This window comes from Hemicordylus capensis, chromosome 5 (genome assembly GCF_027244095.1).
Source record: "Hemicordylus capensis ecotype Gifberg chromosome 5, rHemCap1.1.pri, whole genome shotgun sequence".
Classification (NCBI taxonomy): Eukaryota; Metazoa; Chordata; class Lepidosauria; order Squamata; family Cordylidae; genus Hemicordylus; species Hemicordylus capensis.
In genome coordinates this window covers 250177119-250191251 of record NC_069661.1, presented here as the reverse complement: position 1 = coordinate 250191251, position 14133 = coordinate 250177119, and positions in this window count along the sequence as shown.

Here is a 14133-nt window from a genome sequence, read left to right as displayed (position 1 = left end):
GCACCTTTTAAAGCCATCCAAGCTGGTGGCCATCACCACATCCTATTGCAGAGGTGTGGTGCCTTCTTGGAGCCTTCTGCGTGCAAGCATGCAGGTGCTCTTCCCAGAGCGGCCCCACCCCCTGAGGGGAATCTCTTACAGCGCTCACACATGTCGTCTCCCATTCAAATGCAACCAGAGGCAGGGCAGACCCTGCTTAGCAAAGGGGACAATTCATGCTTGCGACCACAAGGCATGAGTTAGCTTAGGCTGAGAGAGGGAATATGGAGTGCTGAGGGTGAACAAGAGGCTGATGTGGCAAGGCCGAGGACCTCGGCTGCCACACTGGGGCAAGGTTCTATTGATGACCTGTCTAGAGGAGGAGGAGAGGGGTGATTAAACCCTTTCCCTTCATGCTGAGGCACAAAGGGGCAAAAGAACAGGAGGGCCACATCTAGACAGAGATCCAGTCTCCTTTGCTTGTCACAGGAATTGTCAAGGGTCTATATTTACCTGTGGGCTAATCTACTTGCCAATAGGTGCCATAAAAGCCTGGAATATCCACTCCCAGATAGGCACTGCTGCTTAAAGCAGCATATATACCCCTGCTAACTGGGCAAAGAGGCACCTTTTAATATAGTGATTCTCTTTATTGAGCAGGGGGAGAGTAACTGGCCCTGTCCACCCCCAGCACAGTATGCCTCCAGTGACTGTTGCTGGTATCTATCTTGTTTCTTTTTAGACCGTGAGCCTTTTGAGGACAAGGTTCCATCTTATTTATTTATTATTTCTCCGTGTAAACCGCCCTGAGCCATTTTTGGAAGGGCACTATAGAAATCAAATCAAATCAAATCAAATCAATAGAAATAAATATATTGGTCCCTGGTCATGTCGTATTCCTCCTCATTCATCTTCAGATCCGTATGCAGTTGCACTGAAGATGTGCAAGAAGCAATACAGGAGCAACGAGAAACAATGAGGGTTAGGATTAGGATTAGGGTTAGGTTTATGTATTAAAGAATTGAAATTACATTTAATTTTAAATTTGCCAAGTACTACCGAAGTACTTGTCCATTCTGCCAGTGCCTTTGCACCCACTGGCTGGAGCACTGGAAGGCAGGCTCCGTTGGGATAAAAACTGCCTGCACACTTTGCCTGGTCACCCCTTAAGTGAAAAGTTTGAGACATGATATTGTTTCTGTTTAGCATTTAAGTGTTGATGGTCAGACACAGAAAAGGTTACAAACAATTCCCAAAATGTCTTCAGATTGATTGATTGATTGATTAAGTGCCGTCAAGTCGGTGTTGACTCTTGGAGACCACATAGATAGATTCTCTCCAGGGTGATCTGTCTTCAGCTTGGCCTTGGAGGTCTCTCTCAGTGGTGCATTCACTGCTGTCGTCATCGAGTCCATCCACCTTGCTCCTGGCTATCCTCTTCTTCTCTTTCCTTCAACTCTTCCTAGAATTATGGACTTCTCAAGGGAGTTGGGTCTTCGCATCATGTGTCCAAAGTCTTCAAATAGAATAGAATTTAACAAAAAGAATCTAGAATATTTCATAGAAGGGAGCATTCTGCCTCTTCCCCAGCCTTCTTGTTGTAGATTTGGCTCAGATAGAGTAGAACCCAATCTATATTTGAGAGCCAGCGTGGTGTAGTGGTTAGAGTGCTGGACTAGGATCGGGGAGACCCGAGTTCCAATCCCCATTCAGCCATGAGACTTGCTGGGTGACTTTGGGCCAGTCACTTCTCTCTCAGCCTAACCTACTTCACAGGGTTGTTGTGAGGAGAAACTTAAGTATGTAGTATACCACTCTGGGCTCCTTGGAGGAAGAGCAGGATACAAAATGTAAAAATAAATAAATATTTACTTGGAAGTAAGTCCTACTCTGTTTGTGAGACCTATTTCCAAGTAGGCTTGCATAGGACTGCAGTCATAAAAAGCCACTGATGCTGGCAATGAATTTTCTACATTAATTATGTATGGTGCAAGGAACCTCATTTTTTAAATGTAGTCTTCAAACTCTTGCCTATCTGGGGATACCTGGAGTTTTTGCATTTGGAAAGAAAATGAATTTTCTTTCCCTGTGTTAAATATATTATAGATAGGCTTCGTATTTGTGCAGCTGTACTAAGCTCTAATGCAACCTTAGGCCCAGTTAGTGGAATTTGTGACTGAACTTTTTGTTTTTATAGGTGTTCGTGTGTGTGTGTTATCGAAGACATTTTGGCAAGTTCACTTCAAAACTTAAATTTTGTCAACTTAAGTTGAAAATGTAACTTACTCTTAAAAAAAAAATTAAAGGCTGTTTAACTTGACAGGTGTGCTCTCTCTCTCTCTCGTCTTCAAGCAAATTTAGATTGCAATGCACAGCCTGTTGACTTGGACTACTTTAAAGTAAACATGCTGTGCGCTTACTTTAAAGTAAACTGCCCTGGCACAGGTGGATTGAGAACACAGTTTGCAAAAGGTTGTTTACACTGGAGAGAAATAGCAAGTCAAATGTAATATATTTCATAGTTATGCTGGTTTAAATATGAGGGATGGGGGAACATTAATTTCTGGTGAGTTACTTCCTTTCCTCCAGAGTCTTGACTGCTGATCACCTGTTTGGCAAAGGGGAAAATCAGCCCCTTACCTCTCCCCAGATGAATGACTCCCTAGATAAGAGGATGAGGCCATACCTCAGTGCTAGAGCAACTGCTTAGCATGCAGAAGGTCCCAGCTGCAATCCCCAGTGGCTCCAGGTAGGGCACGTGGGGAAGCCCTCTCTGTCTGCAACTCTGGAGGGCTGCTGTCAGTGAGAGTAGACAATATTGCTCTAGGTGGACTAGTGATCTGACTTGGTACAGAGCAGCTTCCTATGTTCCTGTGACATCACAAACCAACAGCTCAATGGTGTGCATGCACAGTGTAGGAACACAATACTGTAGGTACTTCTACTATCAGTATGAATATTTATATACTGCTTTTCAACAAAAGCCCACACAGAAATTTACATAGAATAATAATAACTATTAAGTAAACCAGAGGGCTCCCTGTCCCCAAAAGGTTCACAACCTAAAAAGAAACACAAAGACACCAATAACAACCTTAGGAACATAGGAAGTTGCCTTATAGTGAGTCAGACTCTTGGTCCATCTAGTAGTGATGTGCCTGAACCACGGCCTGCATGCCATCAACCTGCACATAGCAATAGCAATAGCACTTACATTTATATACCGCTTTATAGCCGGAGCTCTCTAAGCGGTTTACAATGATTTAGCATATTGCCCCCAACATTCTGGGTACTCCGCGGGCACCATGTGCATGCTGATGGAGCATGGGGATTTTTTGGATGTGTTCCACCCCAGCAGGAAGCTGGAAGGGGGCGGTGGCGCTAGAAACTTCTGCTCTTCCCAGAGCAGCTCCATCCCCTGAGGAGAATATCTTCCAGTGCTCACACTTCTAGTCTCCCATTAATATGCAACCAGGGTGGACCCTGCTTAGCTAAAGGGACAAGCTACCACAAGACCAGCTCTCCTCTCCAATGTGGTACAATGTGATATTTCATAGCCAGCCAAGAATTGCTCCAGTTGGTGTGTGGAGCAATTCACCAAGCCCACGCTCTGAGGCACAGAGCAAGGCACAAAGCAAGGTGGCCGTTTCCTCCTATTAGAACTCTCTTCCCTCCATCCTCAATCCTATATATTGTCTGGAATCAATGGAAGGTGCTTACACACTGGCAAGCATTTTGTGGCCAGAGATGAGAAGGGAATTATTTTTTTGAGCAGGCTATAGAAAAAGAGATATTTTAAATGTTTTGATTCCATGTTTCTAACTGCTATTTATTTATTTAGCAAATTTATTGACCTCCTGACTTTCTTAGACTCGAGGCGGTTTACATAAATTAAAACAACAACAAGGAAGATGAGAGAAGAAGAAGAGAAGACAAGAGAAGAAAAAGAAAAAGAACCCCCCCCCAACACACACACACACGTGAGCTATCTACCTTGCTCACTCAGAGAATGAAATATCCATTAAAAAAAAAATAACACCACCCATTTTGGGTCTGTACAGCATCCCCCAGGTGGCTATTTGAATTGTGGAATGTGTGTTTGTTCAAAAGGTGTCAGTGGTGTGATTTAAAGGACCCCAGGTGTGCATTATTTCCAAAAGCCTGATTCATTAACACTTTTCTCGATGTCAAAAAATAGAGAGGAGAAATGAGCAGTAATGAGGTCATGGCACATGAAACTGGCTTGTTACTTTGCCAGCCATCAGAAGTTCTTTGTTTTTAAAGTTCTCGAAACAGAGTCCTTGAAGCCTGTTGTCAGACTCCCAGGGGACGAGGTGGGCTCCTAGCCCTTCTTGAACTCCAGAATGACTGGAGCATCCCCCAAAAGGTCAACCTCAGGAACAGCCAGGGCAAGAGGTTAGCTTGTCACCTGAGTCCTCCTCCTGGTTTGCTGCATTCAGCCAGTTCCCTCTCCTCGGGGTGTGCATGGAATCGGCTGGCCTGGCTCAGTTTGAGTCCGGACTGGACTTGAACCTGACCGACCAAGTTCGGTCCAGCCCCCATCGAACCCCCTCAGTCTGGTCTGATCCGGGGAAAAGGCGTTCACGATTTTTTGGGGGAAAATTTAAAAATAAATTTAAAATACCTCTAGCTCCTTTGAGATGCTTCCTGTAGGGCGAGTGGGGATGGGGGGGGGCGGGTCTGCAATAGTTTCCCCTCCCCCACTGGCCTCTTAAATAACCATCGCGGCCCAGGAAAATGCTTGTTTTTGGCCCATTTGGGCCTCTGTAAGTGTGTGTGGTGTCCATTTTGGCCACTGCCGCACATGCATAAATGGCCTCTGCAAGGTCTGTCATGGCCCAGGGCCTCGCAGAGGTCATTTGTGCATGCGCGATGGCCATTTCTTTAAAAAAAATTTTTTTTGGGGGGGGAAGGCCACTGCACATGTGCAAATGACCTCTGCTTGGTCCTGGACCATGCCAGGCCTCACAGAGGCCATTTACGCATGCGCCTGGAGAACTCCTGGCTCCCATACTCAGAAGCAGCTCCTCCTCATCAGCTGCCTTGTCTTTAAATACCTCAGTGCAGAGCTGACAGGGCTTAAAGATTGAATGGGACGCCCTCACCCCTCTCTTTCAGAGAGCAGGTAGTAGCTGGCAAGCCGATTCCATTTTGAAAGGTGAATCAATCAGGGAAGGAATCCTCCCTTCCACCAGAAATGATGGTGAAACACTTCTTGGGAGACAGATAAGCAGCACATTCCCTAACCCATATTGAATTAACAGCTTAGCTGGCAAGGACTCTGGGAAATGAATGCATCAAAACTGGAAATGTGTAACCTTGTACACTGGGAGGGAGGCATCCTGTTCCTAAGACGGTCAGTACAGCAGCTCTATTCAACACAAGCAACACATCTACATAACTTTACCTTTGCCTTTGTTGGGCAAGTTTACACTCAAATTGACTAATGCTATGCAGCAAAGAACTTCTTTGTTGTGCATGGAATTTGCCACCTTCAGGCTGGGTACAATAGCTTGGAAACTGCCTCAGGGCACACTTTGAGGTATATCTACTTCTGGCCAAAGCACATGGTCTCGGAATCTGCTTGGATCACTATCCCATGGACTCTCATATTGGTGAGTGGTAGGCTTTCATGCCTTACTTCTCTTCCCTGCTTTCTACCTGTACCCCATGAGAATACCTCGGCCAATGTGCAACGAATGCACCAACTTGACCGGGAAGGATAGAAAAACTAATCTCTTGTCTTTCTAAGCCTGATCACCCACAGATTTATTGCCTTGCCTAACTAAACTTTGGTTTGAATACTGGGCAGTTTGAAAGGTTCGAAGGCAGGGGGAGGGATAACTTTAAGGGTGGGGGAGGGTGCACTTACCTCCCTTGCATTTCCCGCCCCCCCCCCCAGCGCTTGCTTAAAAACTGGTCCGGTGGGGCGGCAGCATCCCTCCCTGCCGCCCCATCCTCTCCTCGGACCAGAAGTGACTGGAAGTAGCCCGTGCTTGTTGCATGTGCCCCCAGCGTGCACATGCACATGGGCTACTTCCAGTTACTTCAGTCTAAATCCTTCCAAGCCCTATCTTCTCATATGGCACTGCCCCAGACAGTGGCAGCACAAGAAAGGACTGACGGTGGGACACAGCAGAGGGCTTCCAAGGAAAGGGGAGGTTCACTGGAATCTCCCCACAAATATACACACACAAGCGCTGGTGCAGCGTTAGACTGGAACTCTGGAAGCACAGGTGATTTGGCACATTGGAGTCCATCAGGGACATATTTTCAGGAGGCATAGGCGGTTGCTGAGGGAAAGGGGGACTCACTGAAAATCACATCGCTCCCCACTGAACGCATGTGGAAGCATTTGTGCATTTGGATAGAGACCACTATTTTTTAAAAGGGGGGGGGAGATAATGAAGAAAAGGGGAGGGCAAACAAACAGCAAAATAAAATAAATCCAATAAATGAGAAATTAATTGAATTTAAATATCAACAAAAATGAAAATCAAATGCAAACCAGTTCCCTGCCCCCACTAAGGATCAAATGGTGTAAAAATAAATATGATATTTTGTGGGTTACAACCCACTTCCTCAGATGCAGAGTGAACACAAAGATGATCAGTTATGGGCCTGCAGCTGACCATCCTTGCCTTCATCTTGTATCAGAGGAATCAGGTTGTCAACCCACACCTGCTCATGCATTAGTTTATCTAAAAGGCCTGCCGCCTTATCCCCTGCCGCCCCCACAGCCTTACTGGCCACAGCATTCTGGGAGTTTGTGGAAGCCAGAAATACTGGCATGAAGGAGCCAGATTTGGTTTCTTGCAGGCCTCTGATTCCATGACCAGAGCATTCCCAGAAGGGGCTTTTAGTTTGCTTCTCCACTGAAATGGAGGGTATGCCTTCACACATTGGCTGTGTTTGCGCTGAAGTCCATGCAAGATATTGGGGAGCACTTCACACATGATTCGGGGTTTTCATTGTGCATTAGAGCCTAGCCCAATTTATGTTCGGGATTTTTTAAAAAAACAACTTTTGGCATTGGTTTTTGGGGGGCAGATTTGAACTCGCAGTAAAGCCTCCCAGTAAACCTGTGGTCAAGCCTGCTGACTGGGAAAGCTTCCAGAGATAATGTGTGCCCAGTAACATGACTTGCTGAGAAAGCCTTTCTGATGCCATCAGCCTGCAATGGCGAATTGGCTGGATATCTGAGTCTGGTTTGATTTAAACTTTATTTTCAGTTCCAAGATGAAGTCAGATTCTTGGAGATGAAGCCCAGGAAGTCAATGTATTAGAAGCAATCAAAGCAGAGATAGAAACATGTGCTGATTGAATTAAGGGTTTCCTTTCCTCTCATCTTATCCTCCTTATTGCTGATAATATCATTAGATCATGACAACCATGGAAAAATTACAAATCACATATTTTTTTCTCGCTCTTCATGCTGTTTGTTTTCCCTCCTCCTTCCAGTTGGTGGCGAGGTTGATTGAAAGGAGATTGTCTGCATGATTCAGGTTCCCATATTCCATTCCCCAATTCCATTCCAGGACTTTTTAATATACTGAAGGAAGATACTCCAGATTCACACTTTTGTAATTGTGATGAGAATTAAGCTGTGAGGAAGGAAAAACTTCCCTTGAGATAACGATGGTGATGTAATGTTTTTCCAAAATAAGAGCACTGGATCTCCATAAAAATACTTGCTCTTATCTAAAGGTCCACATATGAATCATCAGTTACTATGCCAAACAACAGCTGTTTAGGAGAATCCACAGGGGAATTACTGATCATTCCATTCTTATAAAAGAAAAGGAGAGAGAGAGAGAGAGAGAGAGAGAGAGCGAGAGCGCTAAGTCAATGAATCTACTAAGACATACTAAAGTTATCCATCCAAAATAGTTAAGAGTATCCAGGTGATGAGCCTGCAATATATTTTTCTTATTTAATGACAGCTTTAATTCCATGCACACATCTTATGCCACAACTTATTTATACCAGAGTAGTACCATTCAGCCCAACATGAGTTGAACTGGTTTGGAGTATGTTGATTGCTGTTTGTCATCTGTCAGGGCAGGCTGAGCATGAAAGGTAAACCTGGCCACATCATCTGGATTAGACTACTGTAACATCTTCTTTATGGGACTGCCCTTGATGACTATTCAGAAATGTCCACTGGTGTAAAACATGACTGCCAACATTTGACTGCAGCCAACTCAGCGGTGCATATATTTCCAATATTATTTCATCTACATTGGCGACCAATCCAATGAGACCATTGGATCCACCTTTAAAGCCCTAAACAGTTGGAGGTCAGGATACCTGAAGAATTTCGTCCTCTCATATCTATTATCTGTGCACTCCTTTCAGTATCGGGCTGTGTTCCATGTCCTTCCACTGTCTTGCATTTTAGTGGATGCATGAGAGAAGGTCTCAATCCTGGACTGCCTGTCAGTGCAGGCCCCAGACTCGGCTCTGTGATGAACCTTTGGACTGACCATAGTGTGATGCTTGGTTGACATTGTTATCAGATTATGCTTTTACCTACAGCAGTTATTTTGGGGGTTGCTCTTTTTAAAACCCTTGTTTCATTTTGTACTTAGAACAGTTGTTTTTATGATGTATATCAAGGGTTTTCCACCTTTGGTCCCAGATGCTGTTGGAATGCAACTCCCATCCTTTTCAGCCATGATGGCCAACAACATTTACAAATTCAAGTTTGAGAAACCTTGATTTATTTTAAATACTTCCTTGAATATTAGAAATGATAGAAAGACAGGAGAGACATTCCATTCAGTTAATCAGTTAACTAAGATGATTAGTTAACTGGTTGCTGGGTTATTGCCCAATAAACCCTCATGTTTAGGGTTAGGGTTGGGGGAGCAGGCTCGGTGTCACTCTGCGGCCTGCACTCCGTCCTCGGCGGGCGATCCGCCACCGCTCGGGCCACGCTACAGCCCATCGCCACCATGCCAGCCACCAGCCAGCCACCACTGCACTCGGCGGGCCGCGGGCGACCCACCGCCGCCCGCCACCGCCGAATCGCCGCCGCACCCCCGCCGCCACACTCGGCGGGTGATCCGCCGCCACACGCCACCGCTGAATCACCGCCACCGCTGGCGATCTGCCACCTGGGGGATGCCGTCGTGCTCTCACAGGTATGTGGGGGTGGGGTGGGGGGTGGGGGGCACCATTTCAGGGCCAGAGCTTGCCCTGGGCGCCGTTTCCCCCCGATACGCCACTGTTTGTTTGTTAAGGCAGGAGTAGCATACTGTGTTATCAGACTCATAGAAACAGTCTGAGACACTTCAGTGCTTTACTAGGAAGTATATTTTCCTTACAGATTGGAAGATTCTGGGGGAAAGACTGGTGCACTATAAAACAGCAAAATGTTTTCTTGTCTCAGCTTGCCTCTAGACCTTCTTCAATCCTGAGTCTTTGAGAAGATGAAGGATTGACGGTGTATATAGGAGTGCTGCAAAACTGCAGTAAAACTGCTTGAATGCTGGCACAAAGCATTCTGCTACAAAGCACCACTGGAAAATGACTACATTTTAAGCGACAGCAATACCTTGGGAGAAACCAACACCCTCCTTGGGAGAGTTGCCTCCATGCCCTGCTTGTGAGCTTCCAGACAGAGGCCTGGAACTCACAACTGGTGGTGGGTTACATCAGGGCCGTAGCAAGACCCCCAGGGTCCCAGGGACAAAATCTTTGCATAGAGGCCCCCCGCTATCACACATGTGAAGTGTGCATGTGCCCCAAGCCATGCCCCCTGCATCTGACATCTGACACAAGCAGCGGGGCAACAAACATTTCTCCTGCCGCCGCCACCCTTGCCCTGCCCCCTGCCTTGCCCTGTCACCACTTCTTATCTCTGCCCCTGTGACTGTGGCGGGCGCTGTGGCTGGGCTGGGCCTCTCCTCTCCGGCCGGCTTGCCTCTTTCTCTCTCACCAGCCGGCCGAACTATGCACATGTGCAGTTTGACTGTTGATGTTGCATGCCCGTTTACATCACGGGCATGCGACTTCCATAGTCAGAACCGTGCATGTGCAGAGTTCAGCTGGCCGGCAAGAGAGAGAGAAAGGCACACTGGCCGGCCGGAGAGGAGAACCCCGGCCCAGTCACAGTGTCCACCTCAGCATGGGGGCAAAGATAAGAAACGGCAGCAGGGCAAGGGCAGCGGTGATCCGGTCTGCTTGGGGGACCCTTGGGGTCCCCCTCACCATCTTGGTCCAGGGACATTTGTCCCTGTTTGTCCAATGGGCGCTACGCCCATGAGTTACATAGAGAGTTGCCTTATGCTGAGTTAGACCCTTTGTCCATCTAGTTCAGTATTGTCTACATCAGCGGCTCCCAACTTGTGATGTGCCAGATGTTGCTGAGCTACAACTTCCATCATCCCCAGCTACAATTTGTTGTGGCTGGAGATGATGGGAGTTGAAGTTCAGCAACATCTGAAGTATCACAGGTCAGGAACTGCTGGTCTACACAGATTGGCGGCAACTCTCCAGGGTTTCAGGTGGGTGTTTTCCAGCCCTACCTGGAGATGCAGTTAGGGATTGAACATGGGATGTTCTGCATCAAAGCAGATGCTCTTCAACTAAGATACAGTCCTTCCCTAACAGATTATGGAAACAGGATGGGTGCTTGGTTTAATCCAACATGGCTGCTTATATGTTAGCTTCTTTCTTTATTCCCCACCATCTCCTAGGCTTCCCTTTATAATTTTGTCTGCTCTTCCTTGAAATATATCTCTGCAATGATAAGGACTAGAAGCATACCATTTTTAAAGGAACTGGGAGCTTCCCACCCATTGCATATCTTTGCAGTTTTTAAGGCACTACATGTAAGTTTTTGACCCACGACCCATTTAGGTCAACATACTAAGGTTTAAGGCGATTTGGTGCCATTCAATTCAAAGGGATTAAGTGAGTTTATTCCGGAGTACTTTTGTCTCCATTTGGATGGGGATCGGGCTGTAAGAAACACATTCAGTATTCTGTGAGGATTTTCAGACTCCGGTGAAGGTACGGCGAACAAAACTGTTTATGTAAATGTTCAAAGCAAAGGAAGTTTGAATCTCGTACAATACAATTAAAATGTGTATTTTAGTGATAACTGAATCAGAAATAAACACAAAGCAAATAGGGGAGGGGGGGAAGGGGGTGGAAACTGCAGATGTGCTCTGAATTAATTTGACTAGGTATGACGCATGATGTCAGGGGAGATAGAGCATTTCCCCTGGGCTCAGGAGTGAGTACCTCGGTCTGATAGAGACTCTGGTGCCATGAAGGACTTTGACCCAGTTTGAAAGGGGAAACGGATCCATTGGAGTGCAAAAATAACACAAAGTGGTCCAAAGGCAAATAATTTATGCATCGGGCTCTCTTTTTTGTTCTAGGTTTTGATTTCTAAACTTAGACGTGCTGCCCACAAAGAGTTACTTTAGGGGGATTAGCGATTGATCTTTCTTTTTCTCAGCATTTTTTGCTTTTTCTTCATCTCCTCTGCTTTACTTCTCCCCCTCTCCGCATTTCTCCCCCCCCACTCCATTCCATCTGGTGTGCTCAGTAACCAAGTGCTTAACTTTTAGCAGAAGCTTAGCAACTTTGTCTGGAAGTAACAACCAGCAGCACAGAGATACCTTTCTAGGGCAGGGATTAAGGCAGGGATGGCCAATTTCTGTATTCTTGAGTGGGGGCACTCTACTTCTCTGTCCAGGGGTCCAGTGGCCAGATGATTACAGTTTGGTGCCCCTAATTTGCCAAGTGGCAAGAGGTTCTGGGGGCAACTTTACAGGGCTGGTTTGTCTTTGGAGGAGATAGATAGTATTAATCCTGAGGTCTCCTTCTCAGGAACAATAGGGGAATTTTATTCGGACATTCTATTTTGGGGACCTTGTCCCTGGTAAATCCGTGGCTGACATGTCCGGGTGATTCTGAACCATGCATGCCACTGCAGGCATCTAAAACACAGACCCACTTTGTCATGCAACGCGTGTGTTCTGCTTCTATTTACCATTGTGCAATCACATAGTGCAGCATGACTTGTTATTCCTAGTGCAACTTGCAATTGTGCAATGGTTAGTGATAGCAGAACAGTCCTGTTGCACAGTAAGATAGATGTGTGTTTTAGATGCCTGCAGTGGCGCAGGCAGCTCAGAACCCCTGATAACTGAGCAAAGAGGCATCTTTTAAAGTGGTGATTCTCTTCAGTTTAGCAGGGGGAGAGCCACTGTCCCTATCCATCCCCAGCACAACATCTCTTCAGTGGCTGTTGCTGGTGTTTACCTTATGTTTCTGTTTAGAATTTGAGCCCTTTTGGGGCAGGGAACCATCTTATTTTTTAGTTTATTTTTCTATGTAAACTGCTTTGAGAACTTTTGTTGCATAGCGTTATATAAATATTCATCATCGTCGTAGAAGTTGTAGAATCATTTGCGTTACACTGCGGGACATGTCAGCCATTATTACTATTTTGTCCTTTTCAGATTGATTATGCTTTTAAAAATGACTCATGTAAGTTGCTAGCATTGTCCTCAGGGTTTAGCTGTCTTACTGGAGCCCCTTGAAGACACATCTCTCCTGTGATCTCTGTAAGGTCAGATGACAAAGGACACAAAATACTTCCTCTGGTCCTTTTCAGAATGATCCTTCCTGAGGCAAAGAAAACAGAGGTGACTGACGTGCCATGCTGAAGATTCTCCTCAACACACTCTTCCCTCAAAGTCTTCTTATGACACTGGATGTCCTAAGAGCAGAGAAACATGTTTCTAGAAAATAGAGGTTATGGTCACTAAACCTCTTTCCTGTATGCAAAGCAAGTTTGGCCAGCATGGAAGAATGTGTATTACTGAGGAAATGCAAATAGCAGAGTCAAAGGGATTGACAAATATTGTCAAAGGGAACAAGTGGTAAGTTCCTTATGAAGTGGTAAGTTCCTTATGACCTTTCTTTGGGAAAGTCAACTGCCAGCTCTGACTGAAGTAATTCCTGGAGATCCCCACTCCGACATTCATTCATTCATTCATTCAGTCATTCATTCATTCAATTAATTTATATACCACCCATCCTAAAGTGGCTCAAGGTGGTTAACACTAAACTAAAAAACACAAAATAAAATAATTATTTTTTGTTAAAAAAACCACCATTTAAACTAGATCAAAACTCATTACAATTACCATTAAAACTAGCTATCATTAAAGGTCAGGCTAAAAAGATGGGCCGAAGTCTTTCCTGAAGGCCTCCAAGGAAGATAATCCTCTTATATCTGTGGGGAGTGTGGTCCACAACCTAGGGGTGACAACTGAGAAGGCCCGATCCTAGATCACCACCAGATGAACTGGTGACACCTGAAGATGGCCTTCTCCTGATGATTTTAATGAGTGGTGGGGATCTCGTAGAGAAAGGCTTTCCCTCAGATAACCTGGACCTTGTACTTTGCCCGGAAACATATCAGCAGCCAGTGCAACTGTTTAAGAACAGTTAATGTGGTCTTTCTGGGATACCCCAGAGACCAGTCTGGCTGCCTCATTTTGCACTCACTGAACATAGTTTCTGAACTATGTTCAAAGGCAGCCTTACATAGAGTACATTGCAGTAACCCAACCTGGAGGTTACCAGCTGCTGTACCGCTGTTTTCAGGTCATTCTCCCCAAGGAATGGGCAGAGTTGCCAAATCAATCCCAGCTGGTAAAAAGTGCTCCTGGCTACAGCCAAGATCCAAGAGCACTCTCAAGCTACAAACCTCTTCTTTCTGGGGGAGTGTGACCTCATCCAGAACATAAAGTTCTATCCCGTCCTGCAGATTACAACCCCAACAATGAGCGCCTCCATCTTGCTTGGATTCATCCTCAGTTTATTATCCCTCATCCATCCCATTATTGCCTGTAGGTGTAGGCAGGCATTTAAGGGGCTACCCCCATTTCCTTATATTGACGACAAGCAATAGATTTCCCACACTATCAGGCTATGAAAATCTTTCAAATGCTTTCAAGAGTCTCCTGGAGACTGATACTGATTGCTGGAGACTCCAGGCTGGTCCTGAAAGTTTCGCAATGCTGGGCATAAGACAGGTCTTGCTGGATCAGACCAAAAGTTCATCTCATGCAGCTCCCTTTAGTAGCCAACCAATTACCGATG